At 40.6% G+C, this 24684-nt stretch overlaps 1 protein-coding gene across 13 annotated transcripts in view; it reads left to right on the plus strand.

Annotated features, from left to right (window-relative positions):
* Positions 1-24684, plus strand: part of Lypd6b (LY6/PLAUR domain containing 6B) — a 170095-nt gene that overhangs the window by 13061 nt on the left and 132350 nt on the right. For 7 of the 13 annotated variants that reach the window (XM_078017367.1, XM_078017361.1, XM_078017368.1 and 4 more), the window contains exon 2: positions 11467-11567. The exons of the other annotated variants lie outside the window; for them this stretch is intronic. The gene's annotated coding sequence lies outside the window, so the exon portion shown is untranslated. The remainder of the gene's footprint in view (positions 1-11466; positions 11568-24684) is intronic. 13 annotated transcript variants of the gene reach the window in all.

Here is a 24684-nt window from a genome sequence, read left to right on the forward strand (position 1 = left end):
TATAAATTTTTTTGTACTAGGGATTGAACCCAAGGGCACTTTACCACTGAACCACACTCACAGTCCTTATTTTATATTTTATTTAGAGACAGGGTGTCACTTACTTGCTTAGGGCCTTGCTAAATTGCTGAGGCTGACTTTGAACTCAAAACTCTCCTGTGTCAGCCTCCTAAACTGCTGGGATTACAGGCATGTGCCACCAAGTTAATATAAATATATTAACAAAGTTTTGCAATCATCACCACTATCTCAATCCCAAACATTTTTTGGCACTTCAAAAAGAAATCCCAGAGCTGGGGTTATGGCTCAGTGGTAGAGTGCTTGTTTAGCATGTGTGAGGCACTGGGTTTGATCCTCAGTACCACATAATAAACAAATAAATATATAAAGTTATAAAAAATCCCATACCCATTAGCAATTAATCCCCATTCTCACCTCCTCCCGACTGGTGATCGCTAATTCACTTTATGTCCTGATAGATTTGCCTGTTTGGGGCATTTTATACAATTGGCTTTCTACAATATGAGGTGTTTTGTGTCCAGATTCTTTCATTTAGCATGTTTTTAAAGTTTAAGTTTTAAAATGATTTCAAAGTTCAACATAAGCCAGTATTTCATTCCTTTTTATGGCTGGATGATATTCCATTATATGGATATGTATCTTTTGTTTATTCTATCAGTTGATGGACATTTGGGTTGTTTCCACTCTATTATGAATAATGAGTCAATGAACATCCATGTAGGAGTTTTGTGCTGATGTATGTTTTCAGTTCTCTTGGATATCTGACTAGGAATGGAAGAGCTGTCAAATGGTACAATGCAGGTTTGCCATTTTTATTCCCACTAGCAACATGTGAAGGTTCCAGTGTGTTCTCATTTTTTTTTTTTTTTTTTTTTTGGTATCTGGATTGAATCCAGAGGTGCTTAACCACTGAGAAACATCCACAGCCCTTTTTTAATTCTTTTTTGTTTTTTAAATTTTGATACAAGGTCTTGACAAGTTGCTTAGGACCTCACTAAGTTGCTGAGGCTGGCTTTGAACTTGTGATACTCCTCCCAAGCTGCTGGGATTACAGGCATGTGTCACTACAACCAGTATCTTTATTCTTGCCTATTTGCCTCTTTTTGCTTATAGCCATCTGATAGGTGTGAAGAGATATCTCTTTGTGGTCTTTGTGGTTTTAATTGACATTTTACTAATAACTAATGGTGTTGAACACATTTTCATATGTTTATTAGCCGTTGGTATATCATTTGGAGAGAAAGTTTGTTTAAAGCCTTTGCCATTTTTCAGCTGGGTGACTTCTTTTTCCGTTGTATATATATCTATCTCAATCACAAGGTACTAGACCTTTGTCAGAAATAAGATTTATAATTATTTCCTTGATTCTTTCTCTTCTCACTCCCTCAGTACTGCCCTCTGATACACTAAGGTGTTTAATTATGATGATGTTATACTTATCTTTTTTTTCTCCACTGGTGCTTTTGGTGTCATATCTAAGAAATCATTGCTTAGTTCAAGGTACAAAGATTTTCACCCCTATTTTCCTTTAATGGTTTTATAGTTTTAACTCTTCCATTTACAGGCTTGATCTAGTTGGGGTTAATTTTTGTATATAATATGAGTTGGGGGGGGTCCACATTCACGTTTGCATGTGGCTGTCCACCTGTCCCAGGACCACTTGCTGAAGAGTGTTCTTCCCGAATTGTCTTGACAAGCTTGACAAAAAATAATTGACATGAATGTCTAGGTCTCTTTCCGGACTCTTGGCTCCTACTCTGTTGATCTGTTTGTCTGTCTTAATGTTGGTACTATGCAGTCTTGGTTATTTTTGTCTTGTAGGAGTTTGAAATTGGGAAGTATAAGTTGTCCAGCATTGTTCTTCTTTTTCAAAATCTTTTGACTTTTCTAGGTTCCTTACATTTCCATAAGACTAACTTATTAATTTCTACAAAAAAGCAGCTGGGGTATTAGTGGACATTGCACTGAATTTGTAGATCCCTTTGAGAAGTATTGCATCTTAACAACATTGTTTTCCAGTTCTGAACATGAGATGTTTTTCCAGTTATTGAAGTCTTCTTTAATTTCTTTCAATGATGTTTTATAATTGTCTATGTACAATACAAGTCTTAAATGTCAACTGTTAAATTTATTCCTGAGAATTTTAGTTTTTCTGATGTTATGTAAGTGAAGATGACCATTTTATTTTTGGGTTCTTCACTAATAGAGCATAGAAATACAGTTGGTTCTTGTGTTTTGATCTTTTATTCTGAAAACTTGCTGAACTCGTTGATTAGCTCTAATAGGTTTTTAGTGAATTCATTAGGATTTTTCGTATACAGATCATATCACTTACAAATGGAGGCAGTGTATCTTCTGTGATTTGAATCTATGTGCTTGTTTTTTATTTTTCGCCCAATTGCCTTTGCTGGAAACTATGGTACTGGGTTGAATAGAAGCAGGGAGATCAGACAGCCTTGTCTTGTCCCACCAGATGCTCCTGATTTGTGTGATGGTCAGTATTATTTATGCTATTTTTGTATGACCATTTTTATTCTCTGAGAATCTGGGTGTTACAGCAGAAGTTGCTGGCGCTTCCTTTTGGGAAGCAATGAAAATTCCCTTTGACTAATGCAATGGGGAGTGCAGCATAGTGGCTACTAGGAAGAAACTATTTTAGTTGAAGAATCTATTCATGTGACATCTAGATGACAGGGAGTTTGACTGACATTATCTAACATGTAAGCGTTTGTTATTTAAAGGTACAAATGAAACTCTGGTGTTTCCACCTGCTTTTCGTATTTCATGGTGCCCACTGTGTGCTGTTGGTACTGTGCCAGGATCACAGAGATGAATTAAACACAGTATCCCTCGGTGGTCATGGGGAAGAGATTAGGAAGTTAAATATTTCTGGCAAACAATCCACATTTGGACTTTGGGGTCTCAATATGCTGTTGGAACATTTACTTTCTAAACTATAGAATCAAAAGATTTGAGAAATAATCCCTTGGAAGCCCTATTCATCCATCTCTGTATTTTTCAGTAAAAGGAATTACTTACCTTATTTAACAATTCCTGTACTTTTTTTTTTTTTATCAGCAACTCTTCTTTCTCTGAAATGCTTAATTACGCGCGCGCACGCACGCACACACACACACACGTGCACACCCACATGTGCGCACGCACGCACGCACGCACGCACACACACACACACACACATGCAGGACATTCTTTGAAAGCAGGCAATCCATGATCCATGTACTGCCCACTCCTGGCTCCATTTGTTGTGTCTGGCATGGGTAATCCAACACCAGCCTCATGATCGTCTTCAATGTGGCTCGTCTAGGATTCCTGCTTCACCTTGCCTGCAAAGACTGCTCAGCATTGTCCTTCCAATAGATGCTTGTGACTGGAACTGACAAGGAGGGGGACGTTATCCATCTCCAAATCTGAGCTACCCAGAAAGCTTTAGGGAGGGTTCCTGTTCTGGTTAATTGCATGTTCAACTTTCTTTGTAAAGAGGACACTCTGTTTTAAACTTGTCAATTCAGAGGATTACCTAGGAGTCATACCTGTGTGCTTACGATTAAGTCATCTCTCCAGAAAAGAAGGAAACTAGTATTAACTAAAGCAATTAAATAGGTCACATCTTTAAAAACTTACCTAGTATTTTTATATGTCAATTCAAAATTGTATGGTATGTGCATTTCCACTTTTATTTTTCTATTTAAAAAGACAGATTTTTTTTTTAAAAGCTTTATTGTATGCTATTTATGATGATGATGAAAGTAACATCAGGTTACTTCTTTTCATCCCACTGGTAAAATGGAAGGCAAACCTTACCGTCTTAGGCTACAAAAGAAAATGAATGGTCTCCACAAAGCTTTCAAGTTTAATTAACTTTTAAAGGAATCTGAAGTTCTCCTTTTTTTTATTACAAAGTATTTTTTCCTTTGATTATGTGAGGAGGTGAGATAAGGCTGCAGAATGCTTTCTGGTTCACATTGTTTATTGCATATGATACAGAAGCCAATTCAATCAAAAGGGAAATAGGAAAATAACTACTCTGTTTGTGCCTTGTAAGCGGTTTGTAGAGTTCCCTCCAGTCCCTACGATTAAGTGTTGGCATCTCTCCTTGTAGACTTCTAAAATGAAATTAAAAAGTGGAGCAAACAGCACTTTAGTACCTAATACTAATACTGCATAGGGACATATTCAGCAAATGGAAGAATTACAGCAACGCAGGCAGTCGTTTAATTCAGTGTTGGAAAAAGTGCAGCAGATGGGGAAAGGAGGTGCGAAGGGGATCCTGAGAAGGTTCCAGTTCAGCGCAGGCCTCTGATCATCTGACCATGCTGGGGATCCGATGTGGAGAGAGTGGGTGATGGATGGGTGGTTTTAGCAGTTTTCCCTATTATGTGTGATAAATGCTTGTGACACTGGCTGTCACCAGTTCAGTAGGGTGGCAACCAGGCTGCACTGGGTGACTCCTGTGTCTGCAGCTTTTTATCTTCTAAGAGGACACTTCCCTGGGCGACAGTCAGCCTTCTCCTGGGGCAAGCTTCAAACCCTGCGCCTGGACTCAGTACCTGACCTTCCCCAATTATCTGAATACCAACTTTGGGGGCTTGCAAAAGGGGAGAGAGCAGAGAAGGGTGTAGAGGGCTATTCCTTGAAAAGGTGTTGGCACCATGTAGAGGAAAGAGTGTCTGGAACTGGAGCCCTGTCCTTAGTCCTCCTGCCTTCTGACTGTGGGACCTTGCACGACTCACCTTACCTATCTGAACTATACTTTTCACATCTGTAAAGTACAGGTTTGGATTAACGATGTGATTTCCAAACGGAACCCCTAAGTCTCTCTCAAACCTTCTCAGAGGTTGACCCTGTCCCAACAACTGGGGTTCCTGGCCCTGCCCCACAAAAGAAGCAGCAATGGTGTCTTCTCCATAAGCTTTTGTCTAAATAGGGTGCTTGGAAACTACTAGGTGGCCAGATCCCAAAGCTGTGATGTGGTTCTTACATTCCAGTTGTCTGGAGCTCGGACATCCACTCCGGGCTCAATGTGAAAGGCATCAAGGGGTGCCCATTATTCTGGGGCTGCCCTCTCTTTCTCTAGTAATGCTGGAATGTGTGCCTCAGGGACAGAATGCCATTCATTAGTGACTGGGAAGCTGTCCGTGGGGAAGGACCTCTGTCTCCCATTCTGGGAACCGCCCGATGCACTCTTTTTCTCCAAGACTGGACATGGTCTGGAGACCTGAGACTTTGAAGGCAGCCTTAGCCTCCATCTCCCATTCTCGTTGGTGCTCTGCAGGAGCTGTGAGGCCACCGAGCCCTGACCTTTTAATGACAGTCTCTAAGGTTAAGGCGGTAATAACCACCTGTCAGCTTCTGAGATCTGGGCCTACCTGTGAGTCACCATAGCTCCTGGTGAATAGGCCTTTCCTCCACGTGGGGCCTTCACCTGTCTGTTCCCTGACATGGGAATTTTTTCTTTTCATGTAATTATGTGCCTTCCTCTGCTACAAACTTCCTTCCCTCTCTTTTGGAAGCACAGTACGTGTCTTTTTGTGTTGTCAGGGTGAAGGTTTAAGGAGCGGCCCTGAATTCCCGCTGCTGTTTCAAGGAGATATTGTGTCTTTGCTTATCTGTCCCAAGACGCCCTGAACACATAAGCCTGTGAGGGAAGTTTTGGCAGAGGAAACCGTCATGAAGGAACATTTCTAATGGAGGAATACCTAGCTGGAGACCCAGGGGGGGTTGAGCACTTTAATTAACATTTATTAGAAATGAAGACTTGGCTATTGAAGAATGAAAAATTTAAATCTCCTGTCTCCATATCTATTTCTCTGTCATGTCATTGTCCTTTCACCTGCTTTTCAATTTAGCCAGTTTTTCTTGAGTTCCCATGATGCGATCAGACAGCCCAGTAACTACTGGGCTGATGAATGAGACCCAGGCCTTGTCCCTAAGGACTCACAGCTGCACTGAAGTGGGAGCTGAGCAGCCCAGAGTTGGCAGTTCTCTGTGAAGAAGTTCCTAGTGGCTGGGAAACAGCATGGAAACAGGCATGTGTCTGGGGGTAGGATATGCTTCCTGCAGGTGGCATCCCTGGCTTGTCTCCTAAAGGTGACCTAGAGGGTCCCAGCAAGGAACTAAGATGTGATGGAGCTGGTGGGCTTAGTGTAGGCTCAGTATAGTCGGAGCAGACCTGAAGGGAGGTGTCAGGAAGCTGTGCAGGAGGAGGAAGAAGCAGAGGTTAGGTGGCAGCTGCAGAGGTGGGGAGCAGGAGTCGGATGGAATAAGGAGGTACCAGGTTGTGAAGGGCCTTGAGTGCTCAATACCATAAAACTCAATACTCAATACTGTACTCAATCCTGTAATAACAGGCTGGTCAGTTTGGATTTTATCTCAAGGGCCTGGGAACCTACAGCAAAATTTTAGGCAGCATTAGCTGGGATGCTTGCAAGACCGTTCAGCAGAGAAGTTAGAGCAAAGGCTCAGGATCCAGGTGACCAACTTCCAGCTGTGGACAGTGTACTCTACTATGTCTCTGTGGCCTCCCTCCTTAAAGTAGGATAAAAATCCTACCTGTCTCATAGTGTTGTTGTGAGCTATAACTAAGGACATTTCCTGAAAGCTGTTATAATGATGGCCATGTATTAAAATTTAGCTTTCTTTTTTTTTTTCCCCCTGGGAAGGGGATATATTTTCTATAAGCAGATTCCTTAGACTGTGTATCAGTTAACTATTGGCATAGTAAAGCCACATTAAACAAAATGCTCTCAAACACAGTGGCTGAGCACAAGATTTATGTGTCATTGCTCCTGTAGTTGTGGGTGGCCTGTGGCTTGCTGAGCCCTGGGTAAAAAGGCAGTTGGGTCTCGCATCTGCTCCATGTGGGATCCCAGTTGAGGGCAGCAGATGTAGGGGTAGCTCTTCTTCTCAAGGCATTGGCAGAGCTGTCAGGGTTAAGAGGGAAACTGCAAGGCTGCTCAGGGCCGAGGTTCCCACCAGCCAAAGTCCACCTGGCAAGGGGCACAGACTCAGAGAGGGGGGAAGCATCGGATCAGCAGGTGGCACCCAGGCTGCCCTGGGTGACTCCTGTGTCTGCAGCACTTCCCTGGGTGACAGTCAGCCTTCTCCTGGGGCAAGCTTCAAACTCTGCGCCTGGCCTCAGTTCCTGACCATCCCCGGTTATCTGAATACTGACCTTTGGGCCAAGCAAAGATGTTCTTTCTCCTATTCCTCCAAGTCGTTGGGAGAGACTGTGCATTGGAGGGGAGCACATGCTAACGTGTGTTTGAATTGAGAGTCTCTAGAGAAGCTGAGGGTGAGGAGACCTTCCAGTAATATTTTATGAAATGTATGAAGTATTTTAATGAAATACATTGAGAACTGGGAGGTGAGTGTAGGAGTTGATGCAGGGCTGTGCATGGCTCTCTCAGGTTTACCTGGCTACAGTGTGATCTTAAACGTGGTGTACGATGGATGTGAATTGTCATGAGAGGGTCTTAGTGTTTGAATTTAGTAATAAAGGATGTGTTTATTTACATGTTGCTATGGTTTGGACATGATTTGTTCCCCCAAAAGTTTGTATGCTGGTTTGGTCCCTAGTACTACGATTGAGAGGTGGTGGAACCTTTAAGCTGTGAGGTCCAGTGAAAAGTGATTGGGTCATTGGGCACTTCTACCGAAGGGAGCAGTGTCATTCTTGTTGGACTGGTTCAGTTCTTGGGGAGTGGGTTGTTATAAAGTGCAGTCACACCCTATGCTTGGTCCCTTCTGCTCACTGACATTTCCCTTTTGGCTTATCTGCTATGCTGTGACACAGCCCAGGGGCTCTTGCAGATGCTAGCTAGCATTATGCTGTTTGGACTTTCCAGCCATCAGAATTGTGAGCCAAGTGAATCTTTTATCTTTATACATTTCCCAGCCTCAGGTATTTTGTTATAGCAACACAAAATGACTAAGACATATGTTTCTAGATGCCGCTTTCTTAGTACAATTGAGGACATTGCATTTTTCTAGGTGCCTTGCCATTTGCTTTTAGATCCCTGGGAGCCTCCCAAGAGGTGAGCCTGAATCTCCAGTGGACATCCCTAGGGAAATGCCAGGAGAGAAGACAGGAGAGGCAGCTGGTTAGCATTTATTGGTGTGTAACTCTACCTCTCAGTTCTCTTTAGACTCCTCAGGGTATGGGAGTGGGATGAGGACACTGATGGGAGGAGTCAAATATGATTCCTTTGCCAGCACGTAAGATAATCTCCCTGCTCGTCTCTGGCTCCTTATGTTGCATGACAAATGTCCCCATTCTTCTCAGCAGAAAAGAGAGAAGCAGGGTCAAGGAGGACATTCTTACAGGTTATGCCTTTCTGTTTTATGTAATGAGAATATAAATATATTATGAGATTGAACATCAAATTTCTTAAAATGCCAGTTACTTATTAGATTAAAAATTAAGCAACAACTCTAAAATTACACTTAATAATTAGGCAGAATACTAAATTGAGCATTTGTCTCAGGACATGGGAAGGAAGTACATTTCTAGAAATTTTTGGTAACAAACACAGCCCTGGGAATAACTTGGAAAACATTTAGCAGTGTGATTGGCATATGTGAGATGGATGAATCGTGCCATTGACAATGAATGCGTTTTCTCTAGTCCCTTAATTGAGGAAGAGGATTAGAGGCAAGGATAAGAAGGTTGGGGACCCCAATGGCTGCATTGCTCCAGAGGAACCTCTCTTAACCATTCCTTTCCTTGCACAAAACCCAACAAGAAAATGACACCCCCCCACACACACACTGTATACGTTCTTATTCCAAGCCAAGTGTATACTTTAGAAGTGATGATTTTTTTTTTTCCCCTTAAAGTGATTGCTTCGGAAAGGCACAATTCAAAATAGTCACTGCAAGAATAGACATGCTGAAATCTTAATGGTGCAATGCTATTTTGTTGAGTAAAAAATAGGGCTGGATAATGACGAATGGTAGCTATGCAAATGAAGAGAAAGATCATCATGTCTTGTGCTTCAGGGTGTGAACTGATGGCAGAAATCCGTCCATATTTCTCAGTAGGGGAGACGAATTCAGACAAAAACCTTCAGTGATATGATTTTTTTTTCCTTAAGCATCATTTACAACTAAAATACTAAAATAGTTGGTCTGTGGGCAGCCTTTCCAGAGCATCTGGTGTGGCAGGGCCCAGCAAAGAGGTAGCTGCAAGTTCACAAATTAATCGGCCAGTCCCTTAGCTCCTTCTTCTCTCCTTCCTTCCTCCTTCCCTGTCTGTCTCCCTTTTCTCCCTGCCTCTCTCCCTACTCCCCACCTCCCAAGAAACAAAGCCTTTCTTTCCAGGAACTTCTATCTTAATGGAAATGGCAGGAGGCTGAAATTAAAAACCTAAAAGCAAGCGCAAATTTATACAGTACATTTTGTATAGAGCAGGTTTCTGACGTATCTGGAAGAAAAAATCAATAGAATGATGACTCTAAATCTTGACCCCGTTAAACAATGAATTCTTCTACTTCTCTGCTTTTATTTACTTATTTATATTTTTTAGACCAAGGGGTATTATTTCCAGTGGTTTTAGGCTCAGAATAACTTTACCACCCAAGAAGTAACCCCTCCCCATGAAATAAGCAGAAAATTCAAACAGTGGTTGGTGACTCAGCTACCATATACTTACGAACCCTACAATTATACTTGAATGGGAAGAACTGATTTTAAACAGGAATTATTGCTTAGTGGGCTGATTCTCCAGTGAATTTGAAATGACTTGAGGATTTGATTTGTTCATGATCATTTACTAAGATTTCTTTTAAAAAATAGGTATATTTATTTGGCTTTTGCTTTAAGAATTTTAGATTTTATATTAAAAAAGTGAATCAAAATGGTTTCCCAACTACATACAGCTCAGTGCTGAGAGTTATTTATTAATTGATAATTGGCTTAAACGAAATAAGAGATTAATTGGAACCTCAGCATGTCATCAGTTATACCATATCCCCAAAATAAACTCCAGAGAGTTGAATATTGCAAATCAAATTATAGAAAAATTAGCAGGAACTTATAATATTAATTGGGTCTGTGCATGAATAACAACTTTCGCAATTTACAGCAAAAGAGGTAATTCATGAGGAAAAGAGGAACAAATGGGCATATTTTAAAATTTAAAACTTCTCTACAAATGAAGATGCAAAAGACCAAGGCAATTTAAATTTGTGACACATACATGATTAATATGTTATAACTTTTAATATATTGCATACTCAAATGTATAAGAAAAATGCTGGGGTCTTGACAGACAGGTAATATAATCACTATCACTTACTGAATATTTTTCTATACCCACAAAAATTTACTAAATCAATTTATACTGATTGTTCTGTATTCAGAATGTTTTGGAACCAATTTCTCTCACAGAAGAACCCGGTTTATGCCACTAATCAGTCTGAAGTGTACTTTTTACCTGGTTTCAAAGCCCTGTTTTACTTACAATAACTTTTCAGTGCTAGAAGTTGGAAGTTGGGCTGGGGTTGTGGCTCAATGGCAGAGCACTTGCCTCGCACTTGTGAGGCACTGGGTTTGATCCCCAGAACCACATAAAAAATAAATAAGCAAAATAAAGGTATTGTGTCCATCTATAACTAAAAAAATTAAAAAAATAGGTTGGAAGTTATGGAAATCTAAGGGGATTTTTCCTTATCTCTTCCACTCACGGTCTGTCATTAGAACTACAATTATGGGCATCCTGTCAATCCAAGTGAGTGATTTACCAAAAAGCACACTGGAGACTGCTTTTGTCAACAGCTTTAGGGGTAGCCTTGGCCACTGAAACCTGATTTGGCCAAAGAGGAAATATGATATGAGATCCCACGCTTTTCGCAGCATGTCATCAGTTATCTTGAAAGGCCTTAGTGGAGAGACACGTTAATTAGCATCCCGTGAGCATCCTAGGATAAGGTGACTACAGTATTATGTTAGGGCACTTTGTCAAGCATGTCATTCCCTTATCTTGCTTTTATAGCAGGGGATGGAAAAGCACTAGAGAGACATATCTTTGAGGTCACACAACAAGTGAACAGCAGATAAACATTAGAACCGGCAACTCCAGAATTCCCACTGTGTGTAATTAGTTCACGGCAGGCAGGAAATGACAGCACTGGGGATACATAGCAGATGTGGGTTTGGGGACCTGGTGGCTGGTGGGAATTCTCAGTGCTCTTCTGAATGGTTAATTAAGTTCGTGTCTCTCTGAGGGTCTCACAGCATAGAACCCGGAGGGCTCTCAGCCAGGTCCCTTCTTCCTTAGGGTAAAAGGAAAGACCAGGGTCACCCTCAAGGCCTTGGGTGAACTCACCTGGTGGAGGATGGGTGTGGGCCTCAGTAATTTCTTAGGTGTGGTCATCTCTTTGTGAGGCTTCCTGGAGTTTCTGACTGGTTCTTGTCCTTTGCTCCTAGGAGGACCGAGATGCCTCTGGGCAGTGAAGGTTGGCAGGGTGACTCCACCACTCACAGGCTCCCTCTCCTCCCCTCCACCCCTCTGTTCCCAGAGCTGCCTGGTGAGTTGTGGTCAGTTTGTGGAGGGCACGTTTGTCTTCTTTGGTCTCCATAATGAGTGACAGACACTGAATTCGCAGACATCACCTATTGTTAGGCATCCAACAAAGTCTTTACAGGAAACAGCTTGAAAACTACTGCCAAGAGATTGGGGATGTTTATGGAGAATTCCAGGGAGGGCGGAGGCAGCCTGCCAAGGTAGATCCAAAGGCTGCTTCCTTAAGATGCTCTAACAAGCTCATTAGTCCTAGAATCATGATTATTTTCATTTTATGGACCCCTTTATAAGTACATGACTAAGTATTTAATCACCAAGGGTTGACTGAAGAGAAATGAATCGAGCTTCTGCTTTAGCACTCTGAAGGAGCTGGAATGTTGAGCTTCCTTCCCCTTCTGCCCAGTCTAGAATGAGCTTGGCATGCTTCCTGGGAGAACCCTAGATGGACTCTGCTCCTCTCTTGTTGCATAGAACCTGGCTACTCAGAGTAAGGTCCATTGATTGGCAGCATCAGTGTCACCTGCAGGCTTGTTAGAAATACAGATTCTCAGGTTCCACTACCTGCATCTTAACATGCAGGTGGTGCTTACACACGCTCAAGTTTGAGAAGAGCTGGGATATAACATTTAAATTGTTTAACTGGGGTAGGCAGCTTCATCAGCAGTGAATGCTTTTTCCCGATCGCATTTTTTATTTATATATTATGACCCTTAATAAGTTTCTTAGCCCTTTGATATTTTAATAATATAAACATATTTTTTTAAAGAGAGAGAGAAGAGAGATAGAGAATTTTTTAATATTTATTTTTCAGTTTTCAGTGGACACAACATCTTTATTTTTTAAAATTTTTATGTGGTGCTGAGGATCGAACCCAGAGCCCCGTGCATGCCAGGCGAGCGCGTTACTGCTTGAGCCACATCCCCAGCCCAATAAACATATTTAAAGTTGTTTTTCATTATAAATTAATATATTTTCATTGTGAAAGCTTCCCAGAATATGGAAAAGTAAATAGTAAAGAGCAGTTTGTCCCTCAGGTATACTACTTGTTAATAATTTTTAAAGGTACATTCTTTTTCTGTCTTTTCTGTGCATAATTTAAAAGATGGCACTTTTTTTTTCCTGATTGTAGGCATCATTTATGATCCTTGTAGAAAATCAAGACAGTAGGAAACCATGTGAATCAGGGAATGGAACAGCCTCTGTGCCTAGTGCCTTGGATTTCACAAAATAGCACTTTCATAGTCTTCGCTGATTTTCTTTGGTTTAAGAAACTCCATTCAGATACTCTTTGTCTTAAAATATCATCTTTGCTTTTGAGTTTTGAATAATTTAAAGAGATTTCTGGTGTAATCATCAATGTCTCAAATAGTTAGTCTGCAATTAGAATGGAGACCTTATTATCTTCTTTGTGCAATTGCAAAAATCTAATTGACTACTTATTGGTGTGGCATATTCTATATTATAGATGAATCTTCTTTGGCCCGAACCTTGCTGGAGGGCAGAAAAGCTTTTGCTTTTGAACCATGTGTGACCACACTTCTCTCAAACTTGCCTGATGCATCATCTTCTGAAGGGCAGAGGGAGGCCTGGAACATCAGGCTTTGATGATCTTGACAGAAAGTGCTGTTTTCTTAGCCAGCTGCATAGAAACTAGATGATTAGGACACTCCATTGTGAGGAGGCAGATTAGCAGATTTTTGTTGTTTGGGTTTCTTTGTTGAGACTGGAAATGCAAGTTAGAATGCTTGCCAAAGTCTCTGTTTTTTTTTTTTTTTTCTTGTGGTACTGAGGGTTGAGCTCAGCCATCACAAATGCTAGATAAGTGACGTCACTGCCTTTTTTAGGCAGTTTGAGGGCGTGTGATTCTTAACCTCTGTGAAATAATAGGTTTTTATGTTTGAGGTGGGTGAGGAGAGGTCTGGTTGTGATTGTCCCTGTAGCACCTTTGCCATGCTTTTTTATAGAAGGCACCATTGCTTGTGACAATGCAGAACATATTATGCCAAGTGAAGAATATGGTGCATTCTCCTGTCCATGGACTAGACCCTTTTGCCAAGTCTAGTTGTTCCAAGAGTAATGGATGCAATTTGCCATTCAGAGGAGCATAGTTCAGAAACTAAAGAAATTCAACAAATATCTCCAAAATATGCATCTTTCAGAGAACATTAAAAATGATCTATTGTATATGTCTTAAAATTTTAAGTAACAACTCTAAAGATTCTCTCCTGTCTCTCTTGCTTCACATTGTTCTGGATCACCTCTCCTCAGAACTCATTCTAGTCTTCATTCCACACTTTTGGGAAGTTCCAGGAGCTTCATCCCCACCCAAGTTCTTTCTTACATATATTGCTTTAGCCTTTCTGACTTTTTTTTAGTGTTCTGATAACTTCTAACCAAAGGAAAAGACCCAGCAAAAATATTTGTCCCCTTGTGAATGGGTTGGGGGAGTGGCCTCGGGAGAGCCTGGTGGGGAAGGATTGTGGCTACTGAGTCACAATAATAATAATAATAATAATAACAATAAAATAATAATATTTTGTTAGACAAGCATCACAATGTGTCCTGTAGTTTGTGCTTGTTGCCTTGGGGACAGATTATGTGTACCTAAAGAATAGTGCAGTCACTGCTGTGGAGTTGGTTGTGAATGTGTGTTCATGGAAAACTGTTCACCACGTTGTCTATAAAACTGGGTTGAACAGGATTGAGTACAATTAAATGGAAAACAACAGATCTTCAGCTACCACCCCAAACCTTGCTGTGTCGCATATCTTGGCTGATAGCATCTTATTTATGTTGAGAAGCTGGTTGAGCAGGGAAGATGTGTGGTCTGGATATTGCGTGAGCCAGCTTGGCTCTGAAATTTGTCAGACTCTGTGGCATTACCACACTTTAAAATACATCCCTGTGGTGAATTTCAACACTCCAGTCCTCTGTAATTCTGCATATTATTATTTCTAGCCAGCTGGACATCTTTCTACTGCACCATTGATTGTCCCGTTGCCCATGGTGTGGAGCTGCATTGTCCTGTTGATGCCTCGTCCTGGTCCTGCACGAGTTTACACTCAAAGCATGAACAGTTTTCATTTTTATTAAAAGCAGCTTAGGATTTTTCCCCAGGCAAATATGTTGGCTTGTTGTATAACATTTTTTTTTCTGGCAGATTGTTCTCTTGAAGTATGTATATATAAAATTCTTGGAAAAAAATAACCCCTGGAGTTCTGAGTAAATGAAAATTTGTAAATGCACATTTTTTTTCTATGATTGATATAAATGAGTACAGTTTGAAAGCGAGATTCTGTATGGTCTCATTCCCTGTTCCTTTCACATCTTATTTCTTATCTCTCCCTTTGAACACTAGACTTACCCATTCTGGTTCCCTGAGTGCTCCTGATCGGCCACTGATGGTCTGCGGTGGGATCTTGGCATGGAAGTCTCATCCACCTGGGATGCCCATGCCTGCTTTTCTGCAGGGGAAGCTCCCTCGCAACCCTTTGGACTCAAATATTGGCTTCTCACTGAGCATGTCCCAGGCTGCCCATTGATAATTTCACTTCTTTCTTTTGGCTCTTTGACATTTCCTATCCTCCTTCCCAACTATTTTTTCTCTTCTCCTTAGTGTTTATCAGTATCTAACAATGTAAAATTTATCTATTTATCTTGTTCACCTCTTCATCTTACACACACCAGAATATACCCTTCCTGAGGGTATGGTAGACTTTATTCCTGATTCTATTCCCAGCAGCTGGAAGATCAGAAGCACTCAAGAAATAATGGCTGAATGGAAACTTTCTTATGTCTAGCAGTAGATATAAGGCTGGGGTCAGTATGTATAATACAAAGTATATATGCTCAATATTAATAATGGTTGTGATTTATTGGGCACTTAACAAGGGCTGAGCATTGTCCTAGATTTTTTTTTTTTTTTTTTGTGTGTGTGTGTGTGTGTGTGTGTGTGTGTGTGCTGGAGATTAAACCTAGGGGTACTTAGCCACTGAACCACATCTTCAGACCTTTTTATTTTTTTATTTTGAAACAGGGTCATGCTAAGTTGCTGAGGCTGGCCTTGAACTTGCCATCCTCCTGCCTCAGACTCCTGAGTCACTGAGATTGTAGGTGTGCACCACCACATCTGACTGCTAGAAATTTTTGAGGCGTAGATTATCTCATATAATTCTGTTTCCCAGTGAGGCAGGTGGGCTATTGGAAGAAAGGTTGTAAGTCACTCTTGCTGGCTTCCTTCTCTTATAATTGACCTCCTCCACAATTGAGACAACCCAGAATAAGCTAGCAGTGAGTCCACCCACTGCAGAGAATGATCTGGGGATTTGGGGTGAATTTTGAGGCTCCCGGTCTTCTGCCAGGTTTCATGATTAGCAACCCTAGGAAGTAAACACTCATTAGCATTTGGTGTCTTGAGGCATGTTCCGTGAAACCAGTTAACGCCCCTTTCCTCCCAGTTCTGCTATTTCATACATTTCCAAGAAGTCAACAGGTAGTAACAGATGCAGCCTGATTGATTTCTGGGAGGGTAATGACAGAGCATATTTGCCGTGGGATAGGTAAATGGAATCTTTGGCACTGCGGTTCCATTATCTTTTGTCCACGGATAAAAGGTGTATGACTTACTTATCACTTAATCCCACACCCAGCTTAGTAGTGCTGCTAGGTGAGGGGACGGGAGGAGAGGGACTTGTGCACGGCTTTGTAAATAGTGATAAGATGGTGGGAATGTAGAATTCAGCTTGGCAGGGGCTGCCCGGGATTTTGCTGAGTCCATAGCAATACTTAATTAACTGTGCAAACATTCTATTCAAGATAAGACTATAACAGTTGCCTTGGGGAAAATTCTTTGAGTCAATATTTGTTTGATCTTTTATATAGTATTTTGGCTTTGGTATTCATGCTATAGCAAAGTTCCTATTATAAATGCTATTTTCAGGGATTTGCTGTGTTTGCAGGTCAGTCTTAGAAGAGGGAGAGGGTTGGAATCACTAAAGTTAAACAGAGGTTCCGAAGGTTTTCAAACGAATCTTTCAAATGAATTTTTAAAAGTTGAAATTTTTTATTTCAAGCAGTTAATAATTATTAGAAATCTGTATTAAGGACTCAGGAAGATTCCAAAGTAATGAGAGAAGTTCTTTGCCCTCAATTTGGTTATAATCTAGCTATGGATATAGGACTTAAGTCAGTATATATATTATGAAGTATATATACTAAATAATACTAATAATGGGTGTGATTTATTAAGCATTCAACAAGGGCTGAGAACCATCCTAGAGCTTTTCTAAGCACAAATTATCTCACTTAATATTATCTTAGTAGTCCAGAGAGGCAGGCATTATTGGTTAGTGTAAAGTTTTGCCATAGAGTAGACAGTACTGTGGGAGTTTGGAGAAAGGGGAGATTGGGAAGCAGAGACATTTGAGTGAAGATTCAAGGAAGAAGTGCTGTGAAAGTACCCATGGGAAGAACTTTGTAGGAAGGAAATGGCAAATGCAAAGGCCCTGGGGTGGCAATTTACCTAGTTTGTTCAAGGGACATCAAAGGGCCAGCATGGCTGGAGAATAATATGAGGTGATGTCTTCAGGTATGTCACTACAGGTTAGAATAATGATGACAACAGCAGGGCAAGAGGAGATGGTGAGACATTTCAAGGGAGTGCAGGCTGGCATCTGTGAGTGCTTTCTCCAGCCCTGTGCAGTGGCAGCACAGTAGCTCCTCTTGCTTTTCAGTGACAGGTCCAGCTCAGTATCTGTGGGTTCCTGATCTATCACTGATGGGGACTGAGGCATGTTGGCAGACATATCCCCATCAGCTGGCAGGTAGGAGACTGGCTCCAACCCTGGGTGAGAGCAGGCATGTGCACAGAATAGCACTCCCACCTTGACCAGACAGTGCTTGCTTGGCTTCTAGTTCTGAGGTTCTTCTTGGGCTTTCCGCTTGCACTGTAACCTGGCCTGATCAGTAGCCCACTTGGCTGCTTCATGGGTCCCTGGATCTGCCTTGTTCTTGCCGCCCCAATCCATCCCATGTTGGCAGGACTCAGTATTGGTTCTGAGCTGTGTTCTGTGGGTGCTTGAGGCTCTACGCTGAGTGCAGAGTCAGGAAGATCCACTGTGCTTCCAGGACCTCCTTTCCTCATCCCCGATATTCTTGGTTATCAGGTACCACTGTCAGGTCTCCATGGATGATGAACTTGGAGACTGCATCGGGCATGATTGACTGTGCTCCCATGGGTACATGTGCTGGACCACTGTCAAACTCTTTGGGCTGGATGTTGGCACTGGGTCTCCTGCAGCCTGGACTTGCCTGTCTCTGATCCTCCTATAGCCTAGGTTGCTAATGCTCTCAGTTGTGAGCACAGGCCATCAGAGGGGGAGAGGACGGGACCCCAGCTGACAGCAGTGTAAATGGAGCAGGAGGGCAGAAGTCAGGGGTGTGGGGAAGGAAGCCTCAGTGGACCTGGTGCAGCTGGCTTGATGGTGACTCACTAGAAGATCAGAACCCAGATAAGTTTCAAGAATTTAAGAATATTAATTCCAAAATTGCAAATGCAAGCAGTAGTTACAGAGAGTCACAGAGCCAAGTCAAGTTACGTAAAGAAGAATGTGTTGTGGAGACCGGTGAGTGTGCAGGTGAGTCCGGTCAGCATGGGTCAGGTCAGACGGGCAGGCTAATGTTTACTCCAGGGGTCAGCTGTTGGGTCACTTCTCTGATATCTCTCTCTCTCTCTCTCTCTCTCTCTCTCTCTCTCTCTCTCTCTCTCTCTCACACACACACACACACACACACACACACTTTCTCTCTCATTTTCAATTTTTCTCTCCTTTGGTTTTTGATCTTAGTTGCAGTTACTTTTATACAAATCTCAAATGCCAACTTCAGTGCCATTAATAAGAAGAATTATAGCACAGACTGGATTCCCAAATTGACAGAGCAGAGATTCAGGTGCCATAAGGCCTTCTTGGCTTTCTCTTGATTCCAGTGATGGGAACCGGACTTACAGGGCAATGTGGAGGCTTTTCTAATCTCCTGTGAGTCAGGGTGAGCAATTGGGCCCTTTTAGTCCCAGAGACGAGTCATCAACCTGAGAAAATGTCATAACAAAAATAGAATATGGGCACGATCCTAGAAGGTGGCTAAATGGATATTACTTCTTTGAAGAAAAAAGCCCATTTATTTAAGGAAAGTGGTCTCCCTGGGCCTACCACTTACTTCCCTGAGAAATGGATTAATTTGAGTTAACATTTACTGAGCTTCTGGAATAGCCTATGAAATTGCTTTAAAATTTTAAAATACAATTTATTTTCTGAATAGGTAGTTCATGCATGTGACTCCATATTTAAAAGCTGTAAAAGAATGTATAGTGAGAATTCTCCCTCCCCTTTGTCCGCTTTCAGGCAGCTGGTTTCTTTCTTCAAGAACAATTTCTAATATATTTTGTTAATTTATAAATGTAGTATGCTCAGTCAGTATTAGTAATCTTAAGGAAACAAAGGATATCTTCTCTCTTTTTAAGGACCTTGTGCAGTTGGTCCTCCATATCTGCAGGTTCCCCATCAACAGATTTAAACAACCAGGGATTGGAAATATTTGAAAAAAAAATATTGCGTCTGTATTGAACATGTACATATTTTTCCTTGTCCCTATTCCCTAAATAATACAGTATAACAGCTACTTAGATACAATGACATTACATTCAGCATTATGAGAAATTTAGAGAGGATTTAAAGTATATGGGAGGATGGACATTGGTTATATGCAAACACTACACCATTTTATATAAGGGACTTGAGCATCCATGGCTTTTGGTATCCATGGGGGTTCTTAGAACCAGTTGCCCTTAGGTACCAAGAGATGGCTGTATTTCATAAAACAAAATGAGCTAGTTAATCATGAATAGCTATATTTTAGAAATTTTTATTATAAACCCATAATTATAAGATTCCTAATGCTGTAGTGTAGATATCTGCTATCCAGTCTGGTCCTCAAACTGCCAGTGCCCAGCAGTGCCCATATCCAATGGGAATGCAGAATCTTAGGTCCCACTCCAGACCTCTGGCGTCAGAAGCAACATTTTATAAGTTAGCAGGTGATTTAGAGCACATGTAAGTTGGAGAGGCCACAGCCATCCATCATTTCACAACATTGGCCTGCGGTAGCAGAGTGACTGTGAGGTCCCCATGGAATGAAGGAAAGGAGAGGTGGTTTAGGAAGAAAGGAGAGTTCTGCTGTTCACATCATTACTGAAGGATTATTTTGTGGCTGGATCCATGATGGTGATCTTTTCTTAATGTATAGTCACAGTTTAAGGGGCTCAATGGACTTGGTGATTTGATTTTTTTAAAACCAGAAATCTTCCTCCTTCTCTTTCCCTTCTTTTAAATTGTTTTTAAACCTTTGACATTTGTTGTTGCTTCCTTATGGGGGCAGCCCTGGTCCTAATGGAATGAGGAATAAACAAATATTAATACAAAAACCTAGAAACAGCCAATCCAGAATTGGACTGACCACTTCTATTTTGATGGGTGTGTATGTTTAAGGCTGTGGTTTCATATTGTGTTCTGCAGTGTGTTCAGTTTATTAACTTTGCATTTCTGAGCAATCAGTTTAGACTTGATGTATGTGTTTGTGTTAAATCTGTTGGAGTGATGAAATTAAATAGTTAATGAGATGCAGGAAAAATCCTGACAACCAGCAAACTATGATTTTAAACTTTTCAAACGTTGTCAAAAGTTCTTTTGGAGAAAAGAAGAAAGGAAACTTCTTTGTTTTGTGTAAATTAAGGACTAGAGGGCAGAAATTATTGAAAGCTCTTCTGATAGAAAAAGCTTTCATGTAAACTAATGTGAATAATTTCAATATGACCTGTATTTGACTGGGAACTTATGTAAAATTTTACAAAGGAAGGAAGTTAGAAAGTTGGTCACAACACTATCTTAGGTTTTTTTTTTGTGTGTGTGTAGGGAGTGGGAGAGGAGTAGATAGTTAATAAAAATGTCTCTAATCACTAAATGTCTTACATTCTGAAAAGCAGGTGAGATTAGATATCATGTAGTCTACATGATTTAAAAAGCAATGTTAATGGAGTACTTTCTTGAATATGTTATAGCAGGTTTGAAGGTTGATAAAAAATCGACAGAAAACAAAAGTAAATATGAAACAAAACTCCGAGTCTTCCAAATGAGACTCCCTAAGTCTTGGAAGTGGGCCCAGCTCCTTGCTGCTGAGACTGGAGGTTGAAGGAGGAACCAGGCAGGTGTAGGAGAGAGGAGGCCCTACAGAATAACTCAGGGAGGGGAAGAGAGATTTTTTAAATATGGGAAAATGAAATGTCAGCCTTTAACACCAACATTTATGACAACCCTTCGACAGTAAACTATTGAAAGCTTTAAAATAATTTGTCTGAGTGACTATACCTAGAGTAATTCTAGCTCTAGAAATCTCTTTTTAAGGAAATGCTCATCATATAGAGAAAGAATTGGCATAAAGATGTTCATTAAAGTGTAACTTATAATATTAAGGAAAAATTGACAGTGAGTTAATTGTTTAACAAGAAAAGAAAGGATAAGGAAATTGTAGTCCATCCATATAATGGGCTGTTTTACAACCATAAGAATATTTAGGATACGTTTTGCATTAGGTATGAAGCAGAATAAAAATTATGGAAAAGGAAGGAAATGTGAACAGTGGTCATGTATCTATGATTAAATTTTTAAAAAGGCATTTTGGATCAAAAAATTAGCTACAATGAGGATATATTACCTTAAAAAGTAGGAAAATATCATCATTTCAATTAAAAAAAAAAGACCAGGGGTGAAAATGGATAAAAACCTCAGCTACCTTTGTTCAGTGGAGGATTTTTATTATGGATATCTTAGAAATCTAAGTCATTCAAGGAGCTTTAGTGGATTCTTCGCCTACAGAGGGTCAAGGATAGGCTGTGCCGGGGCTGGAGTTGGTTATTAAGTCAGGAGGGAGAGAAGAGGAGCCTGGGTAGGGAGACGTGAAAGCTTTCCTACCTCAGGAGGAACACAGTTTGCAGCCCCTGCTCCCAACATATACTTTGCGCTTGTACTTTGCAGTAATGACAAACTGCATTTCTGGCTATAGCCAAACTGCCAGCCAGCTAGGATGGACAGCCGTGGATAGCTTAGCAGCCAGTCCCGTACAATGCCTCAGAGCTCCCTGGAGGTTCATGTTGAATTCCCAGGAAGTCACTTTTCATTAAAAAGATCTGACTAGGGGTGGGCCCAGTGCATAGGCAGCCCCCAGTCACGACTTTTTAGAACACTCTGGAGAACTGGGAGACTTTCCAGCTTCCCAGCAGCTTCTGGAGGTGTGGCTTTGGTTTCTGGCAGGATTTACCTGGCTACCTGGACATAACAGGTTTACTCTGAAAATTTGTGCTCTTTGTGTTTAGAAATCTTAATTTCTCACATTTTGTTTTTATTTTTTTTCTTAAGGGCAGTGTGGTTTGTAGTGAGAAAGTAGTAACTATAATTTAAACAATCTCTTTAGAACTCTGTTGGAGCAGCTCTTGGAAGTGTTTGTTTTCAGCCCGTTTTTAAAGTGATTGAAGGGCGTGACTTTGAAGGTTTTCATCCTTACCTTTTTGTGTATCTTATTCTTTAAAGCCGGTGACCTGAACATATCTACATGTACACATGCCACTACAATTGCACCATTCTCCTTTTGAGACAGGGTCTCTGTGTTGTCAAGGCTGGTCTTGAACTTGTGAACTCAAGGATCCTTTTGCCTCAGCCTCCCAAGTAACTGAAGCAGGAGCACACCCCAAGCCTGGATTAATTGCCCCATTATTTAAAATTTATTTTTTATTCTACTTTGTTATATATGAGAGCAGAATGCATTGTAATTCATATTTCACATATATAGCACAATTTTTCATATCTCTGATTGTACACCATATAGAGTCACACCATTTGTGTCTTCATACATGTGCTTAGAGTAATGATGTCCATCTCATTGCACTGTCTTTCTTACCCTCATACCCCCTCCTTTCCCCTCCTTCTCCTCTGCCCTATCTAGAGTTCGTCTATTCCTCCCATGCTCCCCCTACATCCCCATTATTTCTCTGCATCCTTATAGCAGAGAAAACATTCGGCATTTGGTTTTTTGGGATTGGCTTATTTTGCTTAGCATTTTATTCTCCAACTCCATCCATTTACCTGCAAATGCCATGATTTTATTCTCTTTTTAATGCTGAGTAATATTCCATTGTGTATATATACCACAGTTTCTTTATCCATTCATCTATGAAGGGCATCTGTTGGTTACACAGTTTAGCTATTGTGAATTGCGCTGCTCTAAACATGGATGTGGCGTGTCCCCGTAGTATGCTGTTTTTAAGTCCTTTGGGAATAGACTGAGGAGTGGGATAGCTGGGTCAAATGGTGGTTTCATTCCAAGTTCTCCAAGGAATCTCCATACTGCTTTCCATATTGGCTGCACCAATTTGCAGTCCCACCAGCAATGTATGAGTGTACCTTTTCCCCCACATCCTCACCAACAATTTTTGTTGTTTGTATTCTTAATAGCTGCCATTCTGACTCAAGTGAGATGAAATCTTAGAGTAGTTTTGATTTGCAATTTTCTAATTGCTAGAGATCTTGAACATTTTTTCATATATTTGTTTATTGATTGTATATCATCTTCTGAGAAGTGTCTGTTCAGTTCCTTGGTCCACTTATTGATTGAGTTATTTGTTTTTTTGGTGTTAACGCTTTTGAGTGCTTTATATATCCTAGAGATTAGGGCTCTATCTGATGTGCTTGTGGTAAAGATTTGTTCCCATCCTGTAGATTCTCTGTTCACCTCATTGATTGTTTCTTTTGCTGAGAAGAAACTTTTTTAGTTTGAATCCATCCCATTTATTGATTCTTGATTTTAATTCTTGTGCTATAGGAGTCTAATTTAGGAAGTTGGGGCCTAATTCGACATGATGGAGATTTGGGCCTACCTTTTCTTCTATTAGATGCAGGGTCTCTGGTTTAATTCTTAGGTCCTTGTTCCATTTTGAGTTGAGTTTTGTGCATGGTGAGAAATAGGGGTTTAATTTCATTTTGTTGCATATGGATTTCCAGTTTTTCCAGCACCATTTGTTGAAGAGGCTATCTTTTCTCCAATGTGTGTTTTTGGCGCCTTTGTCTAATATACGATAACTGCAATTATGTGGGTTAGTCTCTGTGTCCTCTATTCTGCACCAGTCTATTTTGGTGCCAATACTATGCTGTTTTTATTAATATTGCTCTGTAGTATAGTTTAAGGTCAGGTATAGTGATGCCACGTGCCTCATTCTTCTTGCTAAGGATTGCTTTAGCTTTTCTGGGTCTCTTATTTTTCCAGATGAATTTCACGACTGCTTTCTATTTCTGTGGAATATCATTGGGATTTTGGTTGGAATTGCATTAAATATGTATAGTGCTTTTGACAGTATGGTCATTTTGACAATACTATTTCTGCCTATCCAAGAACAAGGTAGATCTTTCCATCTTCTAAGGTCTTCTTTGATTTCTTGCTTTAGCATTCTGCAGTTTTTATTGTAGAGGTCTTTCACCTCTTTTGTTAGGTTGATTCCAAGTATTTTATTTATTTATTTTTTGAGACTATTGTAAATGGGGTAGTTTTCTTCATTTCCCTTTCAGAGAATTTATCACTGATATATAGAAATGCCTTTGATTTATGGGTGTTAATTTTATATCCTGTTACTTTGCTCAATGCATTTATTAGTTCTAGAAGATTTCTGGTGGAATTTTTGGGGGTCTTCTAGGTATAGAACCATATTGTTGGTAAATAATTCTAATTTGAGTTCCCTTTCCTATTCGTACCCCTTTAATATCTTTCTTCTGTCTAATTGCTCTGGCCAGTGTTTCAAGAACTATGTTAAATAAAAGTGGTGAAAGAGGACATCCCTGTCTTGTTCCAGTTTTTAGAGGGAATGCCTTCAATTTTTCTCCATTTAGAATTATGTTGGCCTGGGGCTTAGTGTAGATAGCTTTTACGGTGTTGAGATATGCTCCTGTTATCCCTAGTTTTTCTACTGTTTTGAACATGAATAGGTGCTGTATTTTGTAGAATGCTTTTTCTGCATCAACTGCGAT

This window comes from Ictidomys tridecemlineatus, chromosome 7, assembly GCF_052094955.1.
Source record: "Ictidomys tridecemlineatus isolate mIctTri1 chromosome 7, mIctTri1.hap1, whole genome shotgun sequence".
NCBI classification, from domain to species: Eukaryota; Metazoa; Chordata; class Mammalia; order Rodentia; family Sciuridae; genus Ictidomys; species Ictidomys tridecemlineatus.